The sequence below is a fragment of the Canis lupus genome, chromosome 25 (genome assembly GCF_011100685.1).
Source record: "Canis lupus familiaris isolate Mischka breed German Shepherd chromosome 25, alternate assembly UU_Cfam_GSD_1.0, whole genome shotgun sequence".
Lineage (NCBI taxonomy): Eukaryota > Metazoa > Chordata > Mammalia > Carnivora > Canidae > Canis > Canis lupus.
The window spans coordinates 27427303-27449487 of NC_049246.1; the positions used below are offsets into that span (position 1 = coordinate 27427303).

The 22185-nt window shown below is 42.4% G+C and overlaps 1 long non-coding RNA gene across 2 annotated transcripts; it reads left to right on the forward strand.

Moving 5' to 3' along the window:
- Positions 1 to 23: 23 nt before the first annotated feature.
- On the forward strand, positions 24 to 21929 carry LOC111092382. Of its 2 annotated transcripts, none has more exons than XR_005378611.1 (3): positions 24 to 489; positions 20805 to 21033; positions 21214 to 21929. It is a non-coding gene; the product is annotated as an uncharacterized LOC111092382 (long non-coding RNA). The 2 variants fall into 2 exon arrangements; XR_005378612.1 differs by having other exon boundaries at positions 20883 to 21033.
- Positions 21930 to 22185: the final 256 nt, after the last annotated feature.

Here is a 22185-nt window from a genome sequence, read left to right on the forward strand (position 1 = left end):
CAGGCTTTTACCCCTGGCCCCTCCTCTTCAGCTGGCCTCTGGGTCTCATCTCCTACATCTGCTCCAGGGGCCTTCATCCCTTTCCAATGTCCAACCTTTCTTTCACAGGAAGTGAGCCTTCTCATAGTTTCCTGAGAACATTCACAAATGTCCCCCATCCTATATTCTTTAACCTGAGCTTCACTTCTCTCCTTCCTTTCACGGTCAAGGATTTGTTTCTATGAAAAGTTGGCCTCCATTTGCTGTCTTCATGTCCTTATGGACCTTTCCTCCCACCAAGATCTGGTTTCATCTCATTTCTTCACTGGCCAGTAGCATCCATGACTCCTGCATCCTGACTTCACTTTGGGGTACAGAAAACAGTTCTGTGAGGGTGTCCTCTAGCTCACTGCCCAAGCATCCACATGCTGAGATGAGTAGGGAGTGAGTCTCTTCTCTTGGCTAGCTTTGCCTTCTGTGTCCTGGAGGCCCTGCTGCCCACTAATACAGGTAAGTTCTTCTTTGGCCACAAGCCATGACTCTGTACCCAGGGGCCTCCATGAGGAAAACCCTGGACACTCTCTGGAGTTGGTAGCTGAGCTATCTGGTTGTGGGGCTCCCTCTCTGGTACCTTTCCAGGCTTCCTTGTCTCTTTTGGTTTGGACCTGGCAAAGGAGTTCCTGGACAGGAGTGAGAGCTCCCATATTATAGTTCTTCCCTGAGCGGGGGAAGAAGGGCTTCCAAGCTTCCAGCATCTGCCACTTCAACCATTCAAAGGCATTTTTTCCAAAAGACCTGTGATGCCATCAGGGTCCCGTGGCCCACCTTTGTTACCCTCATGGGCATATTACCTCAGGGCCCTTTCTACCTTTCCCACCATGAGGAAAAACTTGGTTAGAGCCATTTAGTTCCACTCCTGCAAATTACTAGGGACAAAGGAATGGGAACGGGGCGCCCTTCCTTCCCATCGGGCCTTTTGGCTCCTTGTGCCAAGTTACTCATTCTCTTTTCAGCAACCCTCACACTCTTGTTAATCTTATGGAGGGTGTCCCTTTGCAGTCTGTGGTTATTTCAACATGGATCCCTTTCCATCCTCATCATCCTTAGCTGATGTAGCTTGGCTTCTTTTTATTTAATTAGTTAATTAATTAATTAATTGGTTTTATGTAAATTCAAGTTAGTTAACATATAATGTATTTTTAATTTCAGGGTAGAATTTAATGATTTCTCAGTTGCATACAATACCCAGTGCTCATTATATCAAGTGCCCTCCTTAATGCCCAACACCCAGTTACCCTGTCCCCCTACCCTCCATTAGATGCTTTCTCCTGAATGATTTCTCTCTCCACCTTTCCCTCTCTGCCTTCTCTGAAGACTTCTCTCCCTCTACTTATTCCTTACATGTTGGTGCTGTCCTTTGCTCCATCCTCATGCTCTTCTTCTTCTAGGCCACATATTCTTTTTAAAAATTCTATTATGATAGCACAAGATCTACTCTCAATATATTTTTAAGTGTACAACACAGTCTTGTTAACTATAAGCAGTCTGTTGTACAGCTGGTCTCTAGAACTTACCCGTCTTGTATAACTGAAATATTATGCCCATTGATGAGCAACTCTCCATACTCCTCTCTTTCAAGCCCCCACAACCACCATTCTACACTGACTCTATGAGGGTGACTACTTTAGATGTCTCAAATAAGTAGAATCATATGGTATTTGCCATTTTGTGAGTGGCTTATTTCACTCAGCATAATGTCCTTAACGTTCACAGGTCACATATTCTTGAGGGATTTTTTTTTCCAGTCACATGACTTCAATATCCATCCATAGCAAATAACTTCCAAATTTATGCAATGGGTGTGTCCATTCTCCTCTATCTCCAGCTTGGGGTGTGCTGATGTGCTATCTCTACCCAGAGAAAGCATGACTGGAAAGGTGTGCTACTTGTTAGGTTTGTGGGGGTGGACATGTTGCTGGTGGGAATCCTGATGCAGTGGTTTGAGGGGTAAGTCTCTGAGGCTAGGCCTACTTGGTAGAAGCTGTCCCTGCCTGTAGTCCTGAAGGCCAGCCACTGTGCCTGGATACTCTGATGCTCTTCCTTGACTTCTCTCCCAAGTAACATTGGACTGGGGCTCCACATCCCAGACCCAAAGCCCCTTCACATCTCCTTTCCCACCCCTCTCAATCTTCTTCTTACGGTTGCAGCTCTCTTTGTGGCACCAGAAACTCAAATGGGCTTAGACCAAATGCGATTTTATTGTTACACATAACTAAAATGCCTTGGGGGATGTTTAAGATAAAGCTAAAGTTACTCCAATATGTATTCATTCTCAGGATCTTCCCTGAGATTTCCTTTACCACCCCCTTCATTAAAATACACTTTTCACTCCCCTCACCTGTCTAACTCTCACAGATTTTTGCAAAACCCAGCCTGCATGTTAGGTCTTCTGGAAAGTCTCTCAGATACTTCTTCTCCAGGCTGGTTAAATGTCCCTTCAACTGCTCAAGCCAGCAACATGTGGGCAATGCCTGACTTCTTCTCCCTCTGTTTCTTCCCAGACACTCCAAGCTTTACCAACTTTATCTTCTAAATATTTATTGAGTTCCTTCTCTTCTCTTCATCCCCATTGCTACTACCCAAGGATAGCCCCCATCAATTCTTGCCCCCACTTCCTTCACCCATTCTCCCTACTGTTGCCAGAATAAGCAAACAAACAAACAAATCTGATTATGGGCTGGAAATTGGCAAGGAGGAACTTGCTAAGGCAATCATAATGTTCTGCATCTTGTTTTTGGGGTGGGTTACTTTGTCATATATCTTCACTTAAGATTTTTATTCTATTTTTTTTTTCTTTTTTTTTTTTTTTATTTTTTTTTTCATATTTGTTTTTTTTTTTTATTGGTGTTCAATTTACTAACATACAGAATAATACCCAGTGCCCGTCACCCATTCACTCCCACCCCCCGCCCTCCTCCCCTTCTACCACCCCTAGTTCGTTTCCCAGAGTTAGCAGTCTTTACGTTCTGTCTCCCTTTCTGATATTTCCCACACATTTCTTCTCCCTTCCCTTATATTCCCTTTCACTATTATTTATATTCCCCAAATGAATGAGAACATATAATGTTTGTCCTTCTCCGACTGACTTACTTCACTCAGCATAATACCCTCCAGTTCCATCCACGTTGAAGCAAATGGTGGGTATTTGTCATTTCTAATAGCTGAGTAATATTCCATTGTATACATAAACCACATCTTCTTTATCCATTCATCTTTCGTTGGACACCGAGGCTCCTTCCACAGTTTGGCTATAGTGGCCATTGCTGCTAGAAACATCGGGGTGCAGGTGTCCCGGCGTTTCATTTTATGTAAATTTATATCTTCTCCTTTCTCTACACATGCAAATACACACATAAAATCAGACTATGTCAGTTTCTTGTTTCAAAACTTTTAGTGGTTGCTCTTAGAGTAAGCCGCAAAGCCTTCAAAGCCCTATGATGATCTGGATCCTTCTTCCTTGTCCAGCCCATCCTGGCAGCTCTGCACACTTGTCTCTGGGCTTCATCCATCTGTACTTTTCCAGTGTAGGGCCTAGATGGTGGATGGCACTCAGTAACTGTTCACTGGTTGAATAACTGGAGACATCACGAGGTGATATTGACAGGAGGAAAATAGGTTATGGACCTACCTATCCACTTGACTCATTGTGGCCATACTCAGTGTTCTTTAGTTAAACATGGCTTTCTTAGATCTCCCCTGAGATCCAAACAAAAGCCACAGAGTCTGGCACTCTTAAACTTAATGGTATTTATCGTTTGTGGAATGAATATGTGTATGTCAGCTCATTTATCTTAAAGGTCTGTTTGGTTATAAGAATGATTTAATATACTTATCAAGCAATGCTAAAGAGTGTTTTCAGTTAGTAAATAATGAAAGGTACATTTCAGGAGCTTTAACTATCTCTTTTAACCCTTGCAATTATTCCATCGGATAGACATAATAATGATCATTCCCGTTTGGCATATAAGGAAACTGAAGCTTAGAGAGATTAAATATCTTGAAAAACTAGTATTGAAACCCTAATCTGAGTGCCTGAGTGGCTCAGTGGTTGAGAGTCTGCCTTCGACTCAAGGTGTGATCCTGGGGTCCAGGACCAAGTCCCCCATTGGGATCCCTGCAAGGAGCCTGCTTCTCCCTCTGCCTATGTCTCAGCCTCTCTTTCCCTGTGTCTCTCATGAATAAATAATCTTTTTTTTTTTTTTAAAGAAAGAAACCCTAACCTTAACACTTGGTCATGCTAATTACTATCGCAGGATTCAAGAGTTTTCTAGATAATATCTAGACATTTGGGTTCACAGACTCCAGTTAGTGCTCAAATAGAGTTTATATAACTTCTCACTTCAGGCTACAATATACACTATAACCTGGAGATTTCAAATACCTTTGAATGATTCAGGGAAGATCTGACCATTATTTTTATTTTTATCCTTTATCATCATCAACAACTTTTTTTGTAGCAGTCACCATGTTACATGTTAGATCCTCAGACCTTATTCATATTATAACTGGAAGTTTGTATCCTTTTACCAACCTCTCCTTATTTCTATTTCCTCAACCCTAGCCCCTGGCAACCAACAACTTTTAAACTCTTTGTTTCTATGAGTTTGACTTTTTTCTCTCTTTTTAAGATTCCAGATATAAGTGAGATCATACAGTATCTGTCTTTCTGTGTCTGGCTTTTTTCACTTAGCATAATGCCCTCCAATTTCTCCATGTTGTCATAAATAGCAGAATTTACTTCTTTCTTAGTGTTGAATAATATTTCATTATACATACACACACACACACACCATGTTTTCTTTATCAATTCATCCATCAATAGACACTTAAGTTGCTTCTATGCCTTGGCTATTGTGAATAATGCTGCAATGAATATGGAGGTGCATATATCTCTTTCATATCCTGTTTTATTTCCTTTGAGTACATACCCAGAAGTGAAATTGCTGGATCATATGGTAGTTGTATTTTTTTTAAGATTTTGTTTATTTATTCATGAGAGACACAGAGAGGCAGAGGCAAAGGAAGAGGGAGAAGCAGGCTCCCCATGGGACTCAATCTCAGGACCCCAGGGTCATGACCTGAGCTAAAGGCAACGTTCAACTGCTGAGCCACCTAGGTGCCCCAGTAGTTCTATTTTTAATTATTTGGGGAACCTCCATATTCCATAATATTGATCAACATTGTTTTTATCACCTTTATCATCATACTAAGACATGATGGCAGATATTCAAAATACAAAAAGGTATACAGTAAGGCAATATTTAAAAATATTTAATATTACATATTTAAATTAAAACTTTAAATGTTTTAAATATTTAATATTTAAAAATATTTCATCTGGAAGGGAACACAAAGATATTCTTGTCTATGGCCTTAAAATTCCAGATAATGGATAGAGGCCCAGAGCAAAGGGAACATCATTGGTTAGGTATAGGACTCCAGACTGGAACTCAAGCCTCTGACCACATAGTGCCATTTAATCTACATCATATTACCTATCTGTGATGGTTAGTTTTATGTATCAATTTGACTGGACCCTAGTATCCAGTTATTTAATCAAACACTAAGCTAGGTGTTGCTGTGAAGGTATTTTGTAGGTATGATTGACAGCTATAATCAGATGACTTTAAGTAAAGGAGATTTCTCTTTATATTGTTGGTGGAGCTCTTCCAGTCAACTGAAGTTCTAGAGAGAAAAATGGAAGTTTCTTGAAAAAGAAGAAATTCTGCTTCAAGACTGCAGCATCAACTCCTATCTGAGTTTCTAGGCTGTCAACTTGTCCTATAGATTTTGGACTAATACACTGTAATCACATAAGTCAATTCCTTAAAAAATCTCATAATATCTATCATCTATCTATCTATCTATCTATCTATCTATCTATCTATCATCATCATCTTCTTCTTCATCATCATCATCATCTGTCAATCATCTATCAATTTACCTACTATCATCATTATCAACTATCTATAATCATCATCTATCTATCTCTTCTCTTGGTTCTGTTTCTTTGGAGAACCTTGACTGATAATGTACCCTAAGGGAACTTACATGGCACACATAAATTTTGTTCACATATATACAGCATAGGCACTTTAAAGAAAATACATAAAGTTAAAAATTTTTCTAAAAAATGCAATCTACCTACTAAGAATATATAGGGTAAGGTGAAAGCAGTCTAATAGGATAGTTGATAGATTAGTTATGAGCTGCTGGTTTGTGGTGTCAAGAGAACTCGAATTTCTTCAGAAGAGATACAGAGAATGCTGGTTGTTCCCTAATACTTATCCTCCCTATTTGCATTACTAACAGAATTCTCATGTTTGGGGGAAGGGACAGCACTATGTTCAGCTAAAAGCTTCATATCTTAGACTCTTTCAGCTAGAGCTGACCATATGATAAAGTTTTTCCCCAATAAGATATAAGCAGAAGTTTCTAGCTGGTATATCATAGAAGGGTTTTAAGAGAAGCATATGCACCCGGAACACACATTTTTTTTTTTGGTCTTTTTCTCCTTTATTCTTCTTGCCTAGAGCATAGATGCCATGGCTGAAACCTCAGAAGCATCTTGGACCATAAAAAAAAGGCTAATCAAACCAACACCATCAGTTACCTACTTCTAGACTATTCTTTGGATGACAAAACCAAACCTGTTGGTGTTTAACCCACTGTAATTAAGTGGCTGGTATTCACAGTTCTAGTAATTCCTCCTGAGGCCGACCACTGTACCAGGAGTGGGATGTTGCAATTAACAATCTAATATTTGAAAGTGACTGAATTAAGAAAGTATGTCGAGAGATAGTAATATATCAGATATCACAGAATAAAAGCTACATGATATATTTGAACGCATTTAAAACTGTCACCTACTGTATCTTGAAATGTATACCACATGCCAACCATAGGTATGGCATCAGAGAATATGGTAAGAAAAATCCAGACTTATGGCAGCAAAATCAGAGATATAAATTCAGGCTGAAGTAGGACAATCTAAAAGCAGAAATGAATAAAAATACTGATTTTCTTAGGGATATACCCTTTGCCTACAGTCTACCATCTATGTTTGCTGAGAGCATTGCAATATTTTTACTTATGTATCTATTAAATATGATGTTTTAAAATAATGGCAAAATATGTGTAAGAAAGTTTAGCACTTAAATAATTTTCAAGCATACAGTTCAGTGACATTAAGTGCATTCACATTGTCATGCAACCATCAGCACCATCCATCTCCAGAACTTTTTCATTTTCCCATACTGGAATACTATATTCAGCAAACAATAACTCCCCATTCTCTTCTCCCCCAAAAGCCCTGACAGCCACCATTCTACTTTCTGTCTGTATGAATTCAACTACTCTCGCTACTCATATTGAAGGTATACAGTATCTGTCCTTTTGTGACAGGTTAATTTCATGTAATGTCCTCAAAGTTCATCCATGTTGTAACCTGTGTCAGAATTTCATTTTTAAGGTAGAATAATATTCCATTGTATGGATAGATGACATTTTGTTTACTGATGGACACTTGGGTTGTTTCCACCTTTTGGCTTTTTCAGAATAATGCTGTGAACATGAGTGTCCAAAGAGATCACTGTAATTTGAAGTCTTACGGGATTAAAAAAACCAACTACTTCTATACTTCAAACTGAATAATTTATAAATAGTGGCTTGAAAATGACAGCCACAGTAAGAAAAGACTGCTGTGCCATGAGGCAAAGGCAATGATCACTTAGTAAAGATAGGATTAAACCTTCCAAATGGAAATTATTGTTAGAGATTACCTCAAGTCAGTAGTACTATTTTATGGGCTAAGGTATTACGCAGTGGCCCACAGAAAAAGGCAAGCAGCTCTAAAAATTAAGTCTAGATAGGATCTTTGGTTCTGTGGGTTGTTTGCACATGGAATCAACAGAAACAATTAGAACCAAAGTTAGCTAAGTTTTTAATATTACCATTGAAAGCCTAATCTTACCTGAAACATTTCATGACTAAAACTAACTATACCTCCAAACCCAAACAAGTAAGAGGTAAGCTTTAATGGCTGAGAATTTCCAAGAAAAGTCATCCTTCCAAACACCATTCTGAGATGGAGCTTGGAGAATAATGGATAAGAAAAGGTTCCCGGAAGGGAGAGCAATGAGGAAAATACTTCAGGGAGATTCTTTCAGAGGTTGAAGCAACTGGCCAGAAATATAGTCCATGGCCAAGACCAAGAGTCCACACTGGTTCTGTTCCAGAGTACTCCAGAATTGCTATGGATCAATGAATGCTGTGGGTTTCCCATTATTGTCTTTTGTTTGTGGGAGTTTTAAAGACAGTTATCTTCCTTTTCTGTCATTGCATATGGAGGATGCTGGGGCAGACTCTTTGACTTTCAGTTTTTAGAACTTTGGACTATAGTGACCACATTTAGACATGATAGAAAAGAGAGCATCACCCTTAGTGGGCATGAATATGAATACGAAGAATGGTATTTATGGATGATGGGTAGCTCAGGGGGTGGATCCTGACAGATACACTTTGTGGTCCGTCCAGTATTTATTCTCTCTTAGTCCTATGAATAGGACTCCAATTCTTCCAAGGGAGGAATGTACACAACTGAAAAATATTTCCCTGTCTCCTTTGCAGATTGGACTGATTATGTGACATAGTCCCTGGATAGGTTTTCTGGGCTTTGGAAAGCCCATTCACCCTTTATCTCCTTCTTTCTTCCAATTGGGAATGTAGAGATGATCACTGGAGCACTAGCAGTCATGTTGCAAGCACGTGAGTGAGAACTCCATCCTGGGGTCCCTGATGATAGCCAAGGCTACTGCACCAGTGACTGATTACTGAACTCTGGACGTTTTATGATATGAGAGGAAAAAACCCACCCGCTTTTTAAGTCACTATTATTTGGGTTTAGAGTTGTGTGTATCTATACTCAATCTCTCAGTGCTGCAGAAACTAATTTCTGAGGTCCAACCTGGGTCAAACCAGGTCATGAGATGGATCAGGCAATGGCGGTTTCTTGTTCACAGAAATAAAGTGATTTGCCAGAACCAGGAAGTGGGGGCGTTTAGGTTGCAGGATATCTCCTCTGGTCACCAATGTGCGTTGCACGTCCTACTTCCTGTCAGGGCCCTGAGAAAGGGACAGTCATCAGTCATCTTGGGAGACTTTTCCAGGGCTGGGGTGGTGGTGGGGTGGGCAGGAAGTCTGTTCATTAACATAAAAGGAGCTCCATTACAGACAAATTTTTATGAGAAGTCAAGGGTCTACCCTGTTGTAGACACTACTCAGAAGGTAAATTTAGGCTTTGTGAGCATGCAACCTGTTAGGCCTTAGCTTCCCTGGGAAAGGACCCCTGCAAGTGGGATGGGGGAAGTACACAGCAAAGAAAGGCCATTTTTAGGACATAATAAACCTCAGCATATTTCTAAGCAATCATTCATTCATTCACTCAAAAAATGTTTATGAAGAGTGTATCCATTCTGCTACAAGTGTGAGATACAGAGATAACCTATAAAAATCTTCTATGATGTGGCCCTTGTTCCTAGCACTGACTTGGAGCATGCTCTTTCTTGGAGATTTTGAACCTTTTCTTGCTTCTGTCCAGAAGGCTCTTCTCCCAGGTACCTGTTTGGCCAGCTCTTTCCACTCAGGATGTGACTACACGTCACATCCTCAGAGATGCTTTCTTCTCACTCTCTGTACCCTCATCCTGCTTTATTTTCCTTCACAGCACTTATTACCACCTACCATATATTTATTTGCTATTTGTTTGTATTTTTTTGTATTTGCTGTCCCACTAGAATGTAATGTCCATGAAAGGAAGGTCTTTGCTTTGCTCACTGCAGGGACCATGTGCCTACAACAGTGTCTGAGAAGACATTTCATACATATTAATTGAATGAATAAACACAGGCCTTGTCCCCAAGATGCTTGCAGTCTAGGAGAGAAGCAGATCAAATCACAAAGAGTGCTAAGTGTAAGGACAGAGCACTCAGGAGGCTGGGGGGAAGAGAGGAAGGACACCCAGTCCAGACAGGAATGGATGCCTGGAGAAAAGGACTCTGTGGAGACAGAGAGGACTAATGGGGGACTGAGGGTCAGGGCAGAGAAAGAGTATGGTGTCTAGTAGATTAGCTATGTGAAGCAGGCTGGTGAGCCCTTCTTCCCCTAAGTCAGGAGAAGTGGGTGGATGATAAAACAAACACAAATACCATATGAATTCACTCAAATGTGGGATTTAAGAGAAGGAAAGGAAAAATAAAATAAGACAAAAATAGGGAGGCAATTCATAAGAGACTTAATTCTAGGAAACAAACAGAGGATTGCTGCAGGAGAAGTGGGTGGGGGATGGGGTAACTGGGTGATGGGCATGGTAAGGTGAGAGTATAGGGTCATGATGGAAATTGACAAAGGTCTAACTTCAATGTAGGAAAGAGAAATGTGGAAGTTAGCCTTAGGGCCAGGGGAGAGATCATTTTGGGGAGAGATTTTTTTAGAATAACTTAATGGGCTTCTTTGGTTGTGCCAAGATGGCTCTCAGGGAATACTGGGGCAGAGGGCAGAAGGCTACATAAATGGCTCTGCAAAAGAAGTGGATAGGACTTTTAGTATTCAACCTCAAAAAGTGGGGTCCTATTGGCAATGAAGAAAGTAGTCATGGCAGTTAAGTAGACAATCAACCTCACCTGCCCCAACAACAAAGCCTTTCTGCCTGAGGATAATAAAATATTTGCTGGGGAAAAAGAAGGGGCAGGGCCTTGGATGTAGAAGAGGTGAGGAATCTGGGGACTCTAAAGAGGACCTTGAAGAAGAGGGTACAACAAAGCAAGTGGGGCCCAAGGAGAGGGTGTAAGGACCAAGGCCTTTGGCACACAGGGATGTGTCAGAGTCGCTTTAAAGTGTCCTCCCTCCTGACATTACCCTACCTGCCCTTCTTTGCCCCCCAAATCACAGACATCTATTATGCACAGTGGTCTGGTTATGAAGAAACACACTTCTGTTTTTTTTGTTTTTTGTTTTTTTTACTTCTCTCCTCATTCCTTTTTTGACACTTCATGCTCTTTCTTATCGCTTTAATAAAATCATTCCTTCTCTGGGCCTATGCTATTGTCCCCCAAAAGTACAGTGTAATGGTTAGACACAAGGAGGCTGATACCAAGCAGCCTGGATCTAAATTCTGGTTCCATCACATACCAGCCAAATGACTTTTGGAAAGTTAACCTCTCCAAGTTTCAGGTTCCCCATTCAAAAAGTGGTATCATAATAATACCTACCTCATAGAGTAGATGAATTGTCATTTATTGAATACCAATGAATGTTGTACACTTTACAAGTACTCAATGAGCCAACACATACCGTCTGAAATTTGTTTTGTGTTCCTTATGTTCTACGTTGGCATGAAGAATCTGGATCAGCCAATGACTATTGTGTTGGACAATGTCTCTTCAGACTTATTAAGATTACCTAGGCTAGCCAAGTATGACAGTTAATTTTACGTGTCAGCTTGACTAGGCTAAGGAATGCCCAGATGGCTGGTAAAACATTATTTCTGGAGGTGTCTGTGAAGGTGTTTCTGAAAGAGATTCGCATTCAAAGTGATAGCCTTAGTAAAGCAGATCACCCTCCCTGATGTGGGTAAGTGCCATCCAATCTGTCGAGGGCTCCAAAGAACAAGAAAGTAGAGGACAGGAGAATTTGTTCTTTTTGTTTAAGCTGGGACCTCCATCTTCTCCCGCCACATCAGGGCTCCTGGTTCTCCGGCCTTCTGGCTGAGATTGGAACTACACCACCAGCTCGCCTGGCTCTTCAGCTTGCAGATGTGGGACTCCTCAGCCTCCATAGCTGCATGGGCCAATCCTTTATAATCTCTGCACAGCTAGATCTTTCTATATTCTTATTGATTCAGTTTCATTTGAGAAATTTGACTAATACACCTAGCTTTCAAATACAGAGTGATCTCCGTTCTGGAGCCCACATGTATGCGCATCTGATTGGATTGAATCCCACATCTGTCAGCCAGAGGCAAGCCTTGAGTGATTTTGTTTGCAGAACTGATCAGTCATATTGATATTGAATGTACATTGCCTAAGTTGTTGCCCCTTTATGGCGATGGGCTCTCAGTCCCAATCGTTTCTGCAGGTGGCTCTTTCACCTCCTTAAATTCCAGTAAGGAAGCCACCAAGTTTTAGGTCACGTAGTTCATTCTGCCTCCAGGCAACCCTGCACCTAAACGTGAATATTCTTTTTTTTTTTTTAATTAGAGATTTTATTTATTTATTTGAGAGAGAGAGAGAGAGAGAGAGACTCTCTGTTGAGCAGGGAGCCTGATGTGGGACCTAATCCTGGGACCCTGGGATCATGACCTGAGCCAAAGGCAGACGCTTACCTGACTAAGCCATCCAGGCACTCCCTAAATGTGAATGTTCTAAGAAAAAATAGTTTTCTTCCCTCAGAAAGGGTGGATTTGATAATTCCAGGCTTCAATAGTTGCCTAGAAGTGTTGTCAACATAAAGCCAAAATGATCAATTCAGTCTCAAATGAGTAAGTGGGATCCCTCAAGATTGGTAGAGAAAACAACTGATGGATGGGTTTACTCACCAGTCAGTTCTTTAAAGTCTTCACATATCTAATTCCTACCTCCTGCAATAACACCCTATTTCCTTTTCTGATTTATTCAGGTAGATGGGAACCAGCCTGACACAGGGCTTGAGCTTCCATGGAGCACCCCCCTGCCATCACAGGCTGCTGGAGGCCCACGCTGGTGGCTGGAATCAGGCAGGAGCCCCTGGTGCTGGGAGGACTCCCCTGAAAGCCCATGGGGGCTGTGTTTAACAGTCTTGAAGAGTGTACCCTTGGGCAGAGAGCCAGGAACAATCTGTGTAACTCACTAAGCTAATTATTCTCTCTGCAGATGGTGTCCCCCACTAATCCTCTCTCGGTTTGTCATAATCCAGTTCTGTTCTGAGGAGAGCTGCTGGGTGTCTGGCTTTCGTGCAAAAGGGCTGTCTGCTTAAGCGAGGAGATAGGGTAGCTGCTCTGTGGGACGGGGGTTCTGGCCTCTCAAGTCAAGGAGAGTGGCTGCAAGGACTGTCCAGAAGAAGGCCACCAGCCCTGTGGCCCCAGGAGGTTGAACCAGCTTCAGAGAGTGGGGCAAGCATCTAAACTGGCCTGACACTCCTCTGCTGGTCATTTTCCTGGGGCTCAGAGGGCTCAGAAGAGCTGGCCATGCCCTTTTGCTTTGCAGAGAACGGTGAGTCTGTAGGTCTGTATCCTTTGGGGTCAGCCATCCCTGGGGTAGAGTATCTTGTTTCTGGGAAGTCATAGCCAACAGGGAGGCGTTTCAGCCTGAGACTCTGGGAGGGACGTCTTGAGCAGGATACCTGTGGTGATGCAAGATTGGGTCTCTTTCCCCAGCCTGCTGGGTTGTCTGGTGGTAGGTCATGTTTAAACACGGTGCTGCTGAGATTCAGGTTCCTGCTCGTTGATTTACAGGATGTTAATATTATAGCCTGTCTGGTTCTCCCACCTGTCCCGGGAGAGGGAACAATGCAGTCACTGAAGCCAGAGAGGGAGAAATCCCTCCTGAGGACCCTCCCTCAGGCTCTTAGAGTGGGGGGGGAGGGGCTGCCCCTCCACTCCTGCACGGTGAGGATAGCCCATGGTGGGATGGTTCAGGGATCACACTTGCTTCTCAGATAATCAAGGCTTTAAGAAAAAGCTATAAAGAGCCCGGATGAATATAAAGATTGGCAGGGAAAGGGGTTGGGAGTCCCTAAGAATTACCTCATTGCATTTTCTCTGCTGGTTTCAGGATTAGCATCACTGTGTCCATTCCTACAGAAGAAAGTGGGGCATAGAGAGATTAAATTATGGGCAGCCCCAAAGTCAAACCCAGTTTCTACCTCCTTGTTGCTCTTTTTACTGTCATCGCTGGGTGAGACAGATGCTATCTTCTGGTCCCTGTTTACTGACAAAGAGACTGAGACTTGAGGTAGCTGGATATTTTGCAGAGGGCACACAGCCGGTGAGGGCAGACTCTTGACCAAGTACAGTGTGACTGCTACTAATTGCCTTCTGTGCCTCAGTTCTGCATCTTCCCACAGGGCTCCACCCTAGTGCTGACTCATCCCCTACTTGGAGGAGGAAGTCCACTCGATAGTATGGGGAAGGGGGTGTAAATCACTGTCTCTCAGTTGTGTAACCATGGAGGAGGCATGGGAAGGCATGTGGGCCCTTCCCATAGCCCAGAAGTGCACCTCAGACAGTGAGAATATTGAATATCCTCTGTGAGGGGTGATTCCTAGAGAAGTATAACCCACATCAGTCTGTATTTACTCTCTTAGATATATAAACATCATCCAGAAATCCTCTTATTATGGTGACCTCAGATGGGTCTGCTTTCCTTATCTAAGCTTGGGGTAAAGAGGAGAGCTGGTTGCCATTTCCAGTACCTATGTGCTTAAATGTATGTTTGTGTATTTTTGTGTGGGTATACATGCCTATATGTGTGTGTCTATGTGTGTAAAAGTGTGTATATGTAAATGTGCATGCCTGTAAGGTGTGCATATGTGAATGGGTATTTCTTTGTGCATGTGTATGCATCTTGGTACGTGTGTGTGTGTGTGTGTGTGTGTGTGTGTGTGTGTGTGTGTGTATGCTGCTGCAGGAGACTTGGAGATGCGGAGAGACCACTGGACTAACAGTTACAATGCCTAGACCTGCTCTGGATGGCTGCCTGGTACTTCTGCTCTTTGGGTCTTGGTTTTCCAGGTGGAAAGCAAGCAGGATGGGGTAGAGGAGCCATCTCTTCTTTACAGGGTGATAGCCTACACACGCAGTGTTCCGCAGCTTTCTCAGCTCCAAGTTAAATAACCCCAGTCCCTATAACCTTTCCCTGTAAAGCACATTTTCCAATCCTTTAATCAACTTGGTTATTTTTCTCTGAACTCCCTCCAAGATACCTATGTCATTGGATAAGTATGTCGTATAAATTAGTCAGTAAATCAATCTGTCAACAATATCTCTTAAGCAACCACCCTGTGGCTTGCAGGAGGTGCCGGGCTGATACAATCCAACCACACAGGAACAAAAAGAGTTTTCACTGTGGCTCAGACCAAGGGTTCATTTGTCCAGCAGTGGCCTGAGGCACTGTGGACATGTTGGGAGGATATCGTTTCTTCTAATACCATCATCTTTGAAGATCAGGGCCGTGCCTCAACATCAATATCTGAAAATGTTTTAAGTAAACATTTAAGGGCACCTGCTCTGTTTAGAGCTCTGTGCTAGGCACCTTGAGGGTTATGAAAATGAGTGTGATGCTGTCCAGGACCACTGGGAGGAAAGTCAGGTGCACAAGGTAGAGAGCAGGGTGGGTATGGAAGCAAAGAGGGATAGGTGTGTCCTAAGTGAGGACCTAGCCAACCTCAAGATTGCAGATAGGACATCGGTGTTCTATGTGAGATGATTTGAAAGCTTTTCTCCCAGATGCAGCATGATCAATAATAAAGTGAAGTAGCCAAAAGAATTCTGAATTTGGAGCAAACCAGACCTTTATTTGAGTAATGATTATAGCCTTCATTAGCTGAGTGAACCTCAGGCAAGTTAGTTAAGGTTTCTGAATCTCAGATTCTTTACATGGCAGGATAATACCAACAAAGAAGGATTGTTTGAGCTTAGACAACATCACATTTGTAAAGTGTTTGGTGCATGGTAGGTGATTGGTATTATAATCTCTCTTCCCCTCACAACTCATTAAGGATCAGTTTCTTGAAAGTCTTCATCTCTTCCGAATGGATATATATTGCTGGTCATACCACTAGTTAAGTTTCTAAGTTCTGTAAGTTGATTATATGATGTGTACAATAGTATCATCTCTGCTTATTGATCCTAAAATAATTTTATTCAAGGTTGGAGGGCAATATTTTATTTATAGTATAGCATATGCTTCATGACTTTATAGCTTGAGATCAACAGCTATGGTCTCATCTTCTATTGTTGTGGTTGGGGGTACATATTCTTTTTTCCGTTAGCATCAACTTTTTGTATGAGGAAGAGCACTTGGCCCTTGACTGAGACCCCTGGCTAACCTGGCAGGGTAACTTTGGGCAAGTCACTGAAAAGACAGCTGTGGTACAAAGCAAATGCTTCTCAAATGTGAGTGTGCATCAGAATCACCTGGAGGTCTTAGTAAACACCAATTGCTGGGCTCCATCCCAGAGTTTCTGATTCAATGAGTCTGGGTGGAACCTGATAATTTGCATTTCTAAGATATTCCCTGGGGACACTGAGTCTGTGGGTCCAGGGTCTTCACTATGAGAACCCCTGATATAGGAACTACAGCTTTGGAACTTGATGGAGTTTGGCCAAGTGAGTTGACCTTTCTGAGCCTGCTTCTTTATTTATAAACTTCTACCTTGCAGATTAGATTTAAAGATAATAATTAGAAAAATTATGATGAGCAAAGCACTTTATAAACTATAAAACACAATATAACTATTAATGGCTTAATATTTCCCATCAGCTTTAGCTTACTCACCTGTAAAATGAGGATAATAATAGTAATTTTTATGAAGATGAAGTGAGATGACTGATATAAAAGCAACCTGTGAAATTATAAAGAAATATGGAGTTTTGTTTTTATAACTTTCTTAAGTTTCAAATTCCTTATCCGTGATATGAAAAGTTGGCCAGTGGGTTCATCTTATGTACCAATCTTGGTCATGTAGTAGCTCATTATTCTACATGTGGATAATGCAACCTTCTAGTTAATACCTGGCTGCTGCTGTCCTGTGTCCTGTTGGCTCCTTTGGTCAAAGCTACATGTTGGGCCACTGTTACATTAGATGCTTCTGGCTACAAGAAACAGAATACTAGCTAAAAGTGGTTGTTTCATCTCACAAGAAGTCCAGAGGCAGGGTGATTTCAGGGTTGATTAACTCAATGGCTTGACCAAGTTAAGACTCAGGGATTCTTTTGGCCTTCTCTTCATGGTCACATGGTGGTTGTAGCAGTGCCAAAGATCACATCCACATATGAAAACAATCAGAAGCAGAAAGAGATGAATCCTTCACTTGCATTCCTGTTCATGTAAAAAAAAAAAAATTCTTAGAAGCCTCTTATTGGCCAGGGTTGTATTGCATGCCCTATGATGAGAAATGGAATTGCCGGATTGGTTTAGACTAGTTAATATTCAACTGCCATGGCTGGAAGAGGCTCATGGAACATGTGGTCACTGGATCAGGCCCTCTGTCAGCAAGTGAGAAAGTCACCAAGTGAGAAGGGGGCGGGGGAGGGTGGGTGGAGACCAGCAAAGTCTCTTTCTTTCTTTCTTTCTTTCTTTCTTTCTTTCTTTCTTTCTTTCTTTCTTTCTTTCTTCTTTCTTTCTTTCTTCTTTCTTTCTTTCTTCTTTCTTTAACTTGCACATCTCCCCACAGTGTTACGAAGTTTTCCTGTAGCTGGGGTCGCAGCTGGAAGGGGCCCCCAGCACAATCCTGAAACGAGAAACTGAGCTCTCTGGGAGTCAGGGGGAGGAACTCAGCTCCCTGTCTTGGCAGTGAGGTTACTGGTCTGGAAGGTCAGGGAAAAACCACAGCCTTGTGGACTCAGTTGCCACAGAATCTTTCCTAGACAAAGTGCTTGACCCTGAGAATTCAAAAATCAGCACCACAACATTACTACTGTATGTGGCATTTTCTCCTGAATCTAGCATAGTGCTAGTGGCTAGAGGATGTGCCTGACAAATACCTAAGTGCCTAAGAAAGACACTTTAATTGCCACAATTAAAATAGTTTGGTCAGCAGTGGGTTTGGGGAGAATGAATGCTTTTATAGTGGAATAGAAATATTTTGCTGGCATTCTGAGAAAGTCAGGTCTGTGGATTTAAAAAATCTAATTCTTCTTCCTCTGTCAGAGCTTTGTGAATCCATTGGAATGGTTGGATACAGGGGTTTTCTGAGGGAAGGGCAGACTCCCACCAAGGTTCTATTCTAAGGCACAGGCTCATGTCTTGGCCCAGGGATGGCCACACAGCTCTGAAAGGAAGCAAAGTAGGGAGGGGAGGGGATGGCCACAGCCCTCACTGCTCTGGCTCCTCATATCTATGGGTGGATGCCCTTGTTTCTGAAGCTCTCCATTTAACTCCTATTAAGTATTGTGGGAAAGCTATGAGGCTGATATCCCCAGGGGAGTCTCTACAGGAGATATGTGCAGGATTGAAGAGGATAAACACTGAGAAGGAAGATTGTGTCCAATTCCCCTGTGTGTGTGGTATCTGTCCATGCCCAGCAAAAATGATTTCTCTAAATGAGTTCCTACCTAGAACTCTAGCACAAGAGTTGGATAATGGCAAAGCCAAATGGACCTTATTGCTCTGTTTTGAAGGTCTCATTTTACTGGCAAAGACAAGGAGGTCACTTCAAATAAGACAAAGAGCCCAGAGCTTTGCATGTCAGGGTCCATGCGCGTCCCATCGTTCCATGTGATTTATTTTAAAAGCTTGGAGATATGTATCCGATCCATCCAGGAGTAAGATGTTGTGACTACTAGATTTCAGAGCTGTGGTTCTCAAATCTGTTTGTGGTGAAACTGCCTGAAACATTTAAAAAACACAGCTCCTAGAGGAGGAAGGCTGGAGACTTACGTTGAAAAACAATTAGCAACTAGCAATTAAATCGGTTACTATCAAAAGAAGAGGAAATAGCAAGGGTTGGTGAGGATGTGGAGAAACTGGAATCCTTGTGCACTGTTGGTAGAAATGCAAAATGATGTAGCCACTGTAGAAAACAGCATGGCGGTTCCTCAAAAAATTAAACATAAGATTACTGTACAATCCAGCAATTCCACATTTGGGTATATACCCAGAGTGATTGAAGTCAGGGTTTTGAACACCCATGTTTATAGCAGCATCATCCACTATACCCAAAGGATGGAACAACTCAAGTATATATAAATGGGTGAAAGCATAATGAAAATGTTATATATATATATATATATATATGGAAATTCTGTATTCCGTACTGAACAACATGGATGAATCTTGAGGATGTTGTGCTAAGAGTAAAATACGCTAGCCACAAAAGGACAAATACTGTATGGTTTCACTTATATTAGATTCCTAGAGGAGTCAAATTCATAGAGACAGAAATGGTGGTTCTATCAGAAATGGTAGCATGGTGGCTGCCAGGGTCTGGATAAAGGGGGAATGGAGAGTTAGTGTTTAATGGTGACAACAACTGTTTTGAAAGATGAGGAGTTCTGTAGGTGGATGGTGGTGATGATTGTACAACAATGTAAATGTACTTAATGCCATGGCACAGAACACTTAGAAATGGTTAAAATGGTATACTTTATGTTATGTATACTTTGACACAACTAAAAAGCGCAGTAGCAGCAACAACAATGAAAACACGCTCTCAACCATAACAGATTCGGTTCTTTGGGAAACAGAATCTGAGAGGCAGGTTAGGGTACTGAGGCTTATAAGGTAGTGGCTTGGATCAATCTCCACAGAGGAGAGAGAAGAAACAGGACAGGCAGAAGGAGAAGTGGGCTGCCATGGAGTCTCAGTGGAGACTCAGCCAATTTTGCAGGGAGTTCTGAAAATAGACAGCTCTTTACTGCTGTTCCAACTTGGGGTGAGATGACAAGGCCTTTATAGCTGGGGATGGATCTGTCTTTGGATGTGTGACCCTGGGCAAGGTTGTCTTCTGCTGAAGCAATTCCTAAGGGGGCTGAATGCTGAGGGCTGTCATTTGATAACACATGCAAAGTGCCTATGAGCGTGAGTATAGAATAGTCTTCAACACCCATCCTTGAATCTTCTCCCCAATCTTTGTAGCATTTTCTGAAGAAAGCCTTATCTCCTTGTTTTGTATGTAAGGCATACAGCAGTTAAGTCACTTGCCCAGCCATATAGCTAGTAAGTAGCTGAGCTTATTTAGAACTCCAATCTCCTGGGCAGTCCGGGTGGCCCAGTGGTTCAGCACCGTCTTCAGTCCAGGGCCTGATCCTGGAGACCCCGGGATCGGGGCTCCCTGCATGGAGCCTGTTTCTCCCTCTGCCTGTGTCTCTGCCCCCCTCTCTCTCTATGTGTCTCTCATGAATAAATAAATAAAATCTTAAAAAAAAAAAAGAACTCCAACCTCCTGAGTCCAGGGCTCTGTCCACACCTGCCACCTGTAGATGCAGGAAATAGAGGCTCTGCCTTGGATGCTGGACATTAGAAGGGCTGGCCCTGCCACATATCCATTGACACTCATTCCTAGGGGACAAGAAGTCCAGAGGGAGCGGGGGATGTGCCCCACCTGGAGCGTATATTCTTCCCTTCCTTCTTGACCATACACTTGGGTCAATACTCAGGATTCCCTGGAAGTTCCTAGGGCCTGTGTCATCTCTTCTCCTAGTCCATGCTCCCAAGGCTCCTAGTAAAGTATGCAAAATCCTTCAATGGCTTGTAAATAAAAAACAAGGTCTTCACATAGCACACAAGAAAAAACCACTCAGAAAACCAGTAATGGTATCCATGGTATCCATGCTTCTGGGTTCAAACCCCGGCTTCCCTTCTCAGCTGCTGCCTGTCTCTAGGCTTTTAAATCTCCAATTTCTCCATTTTCTCCACCACAAAATGGAGATGATAGTGATGAGTCCTATGTGGTGCATGGGGATCAGGTTGGCAAGGTAAGTGACCCATAAATGAGTGCTGGCACTATGAAGTCCTCATCACATCCCAGCAACATTGCTGAGTCTGACTCACCCTTTGCTTCTCCTGACCCAGCCTTATCCTCCTCACCTGTCTCTAGACAAGACTTTAAGCTCTGAGGTGCAGAGATGGCTTCTGTCATGTTCTTTGCAGCGACCCCAATGCCCAGCCTGGGATGCAGTGTGTATCTGCTAATTGACACAATGAAGATGGGGCAAGGTGGACTGCAGGGTGTTGAAAGAATCAAAGTTTTCTGAGCGAGACAAAGTGCAAGCAGGAAGGTGGAGAAAGGCCACATCAGCAGGTATCTCCTGAGTCCACAGTGTGGTATCTGTGTTCACTGGTAACCAAGATAAGAATGTGTCCTCCATCTAGCCTAGTTGTGACATGGGAGCTGTACTCCCTTGCACAATGAGAAACAGTTTGTGGGTTATATCTCTGAGCACTGCCAGAGCCCATCATTTACTGGTGTCTCATTTCACAGTTGGAAACCTGGAGGCCCAGTGAGGAAGCAGAGGCCGAAGGCTCAAGGGCACATCACTGCTTCCCTTCCTGGAGGCCTTCTTTCCTGGCAGGATGTGCCCATCCCAGAATGTGTTAGCAATGATTCTCTAGCCTGGCTGTGCTTCAGAATCACCTGAAGTGATGGCTCATACCCATTCCCCACCCTCAAAGGCTTGGATTCAGTTCTAGGAAGCAGTGTTTGGAAAATCTGGGACTTCAACCAAAACCTCTGGTGGTTTGGATAATTTGTTGTTGAAGACTGATGTTTGGGAACCACTGGTTTGGAGAGATCTTTATAGAGAATAATTTAAGATTTTATTTCTTATATTTGTTTTTTTCATTCCCACAATAATGTAAACATTATAGAAACCCAAGAGATCTGGTGTTACAATAAATGGTCATTAGTACAAAAATCAGTCAAATGGGTTGTTAGTGCTGTATAAGCTAAAAGACTGCTTGGCTGAAATTTTCACCTTTATTAGCAACAACATGTATTTATGCAGAGTCGGAGAAAAGTGGTTCTCATTCCTGGGTATACATTAGAATCCCACAAGGAACATTAGGAAAGTGCTGGTTCAGTAGGGATCTCTGAGGTGGGGCTCTAGGTAGAGTCTAACATGCAGCCAGTTTGAGAACCCCTGCTATGGCATTGTCAGAGCTCCTCCTAGTCTCCAGCTTCATGGCATCCTCAGGGCAAGCCTGTGATATAGGCAGGGATTTGTTTTTATTTTATTCATGAAAAAGGATGAAAAGCTGAGGCCCAGAATGCTGAATGAACCAGCCAGAAGCTAGAGAGGGAAAGAGCTGGTTCTTTGTTTAATAGATGCTGTAACCTCACCTTGACCCGGGCAACTCTTAGTAGTCACATTTCTCCGTACAGTTGGAAGAGCAAGGGTGAATCTGACTTGCATGACCTATGTGCACAGGGGCGATCTGCTGTGGGCTGCCTTTC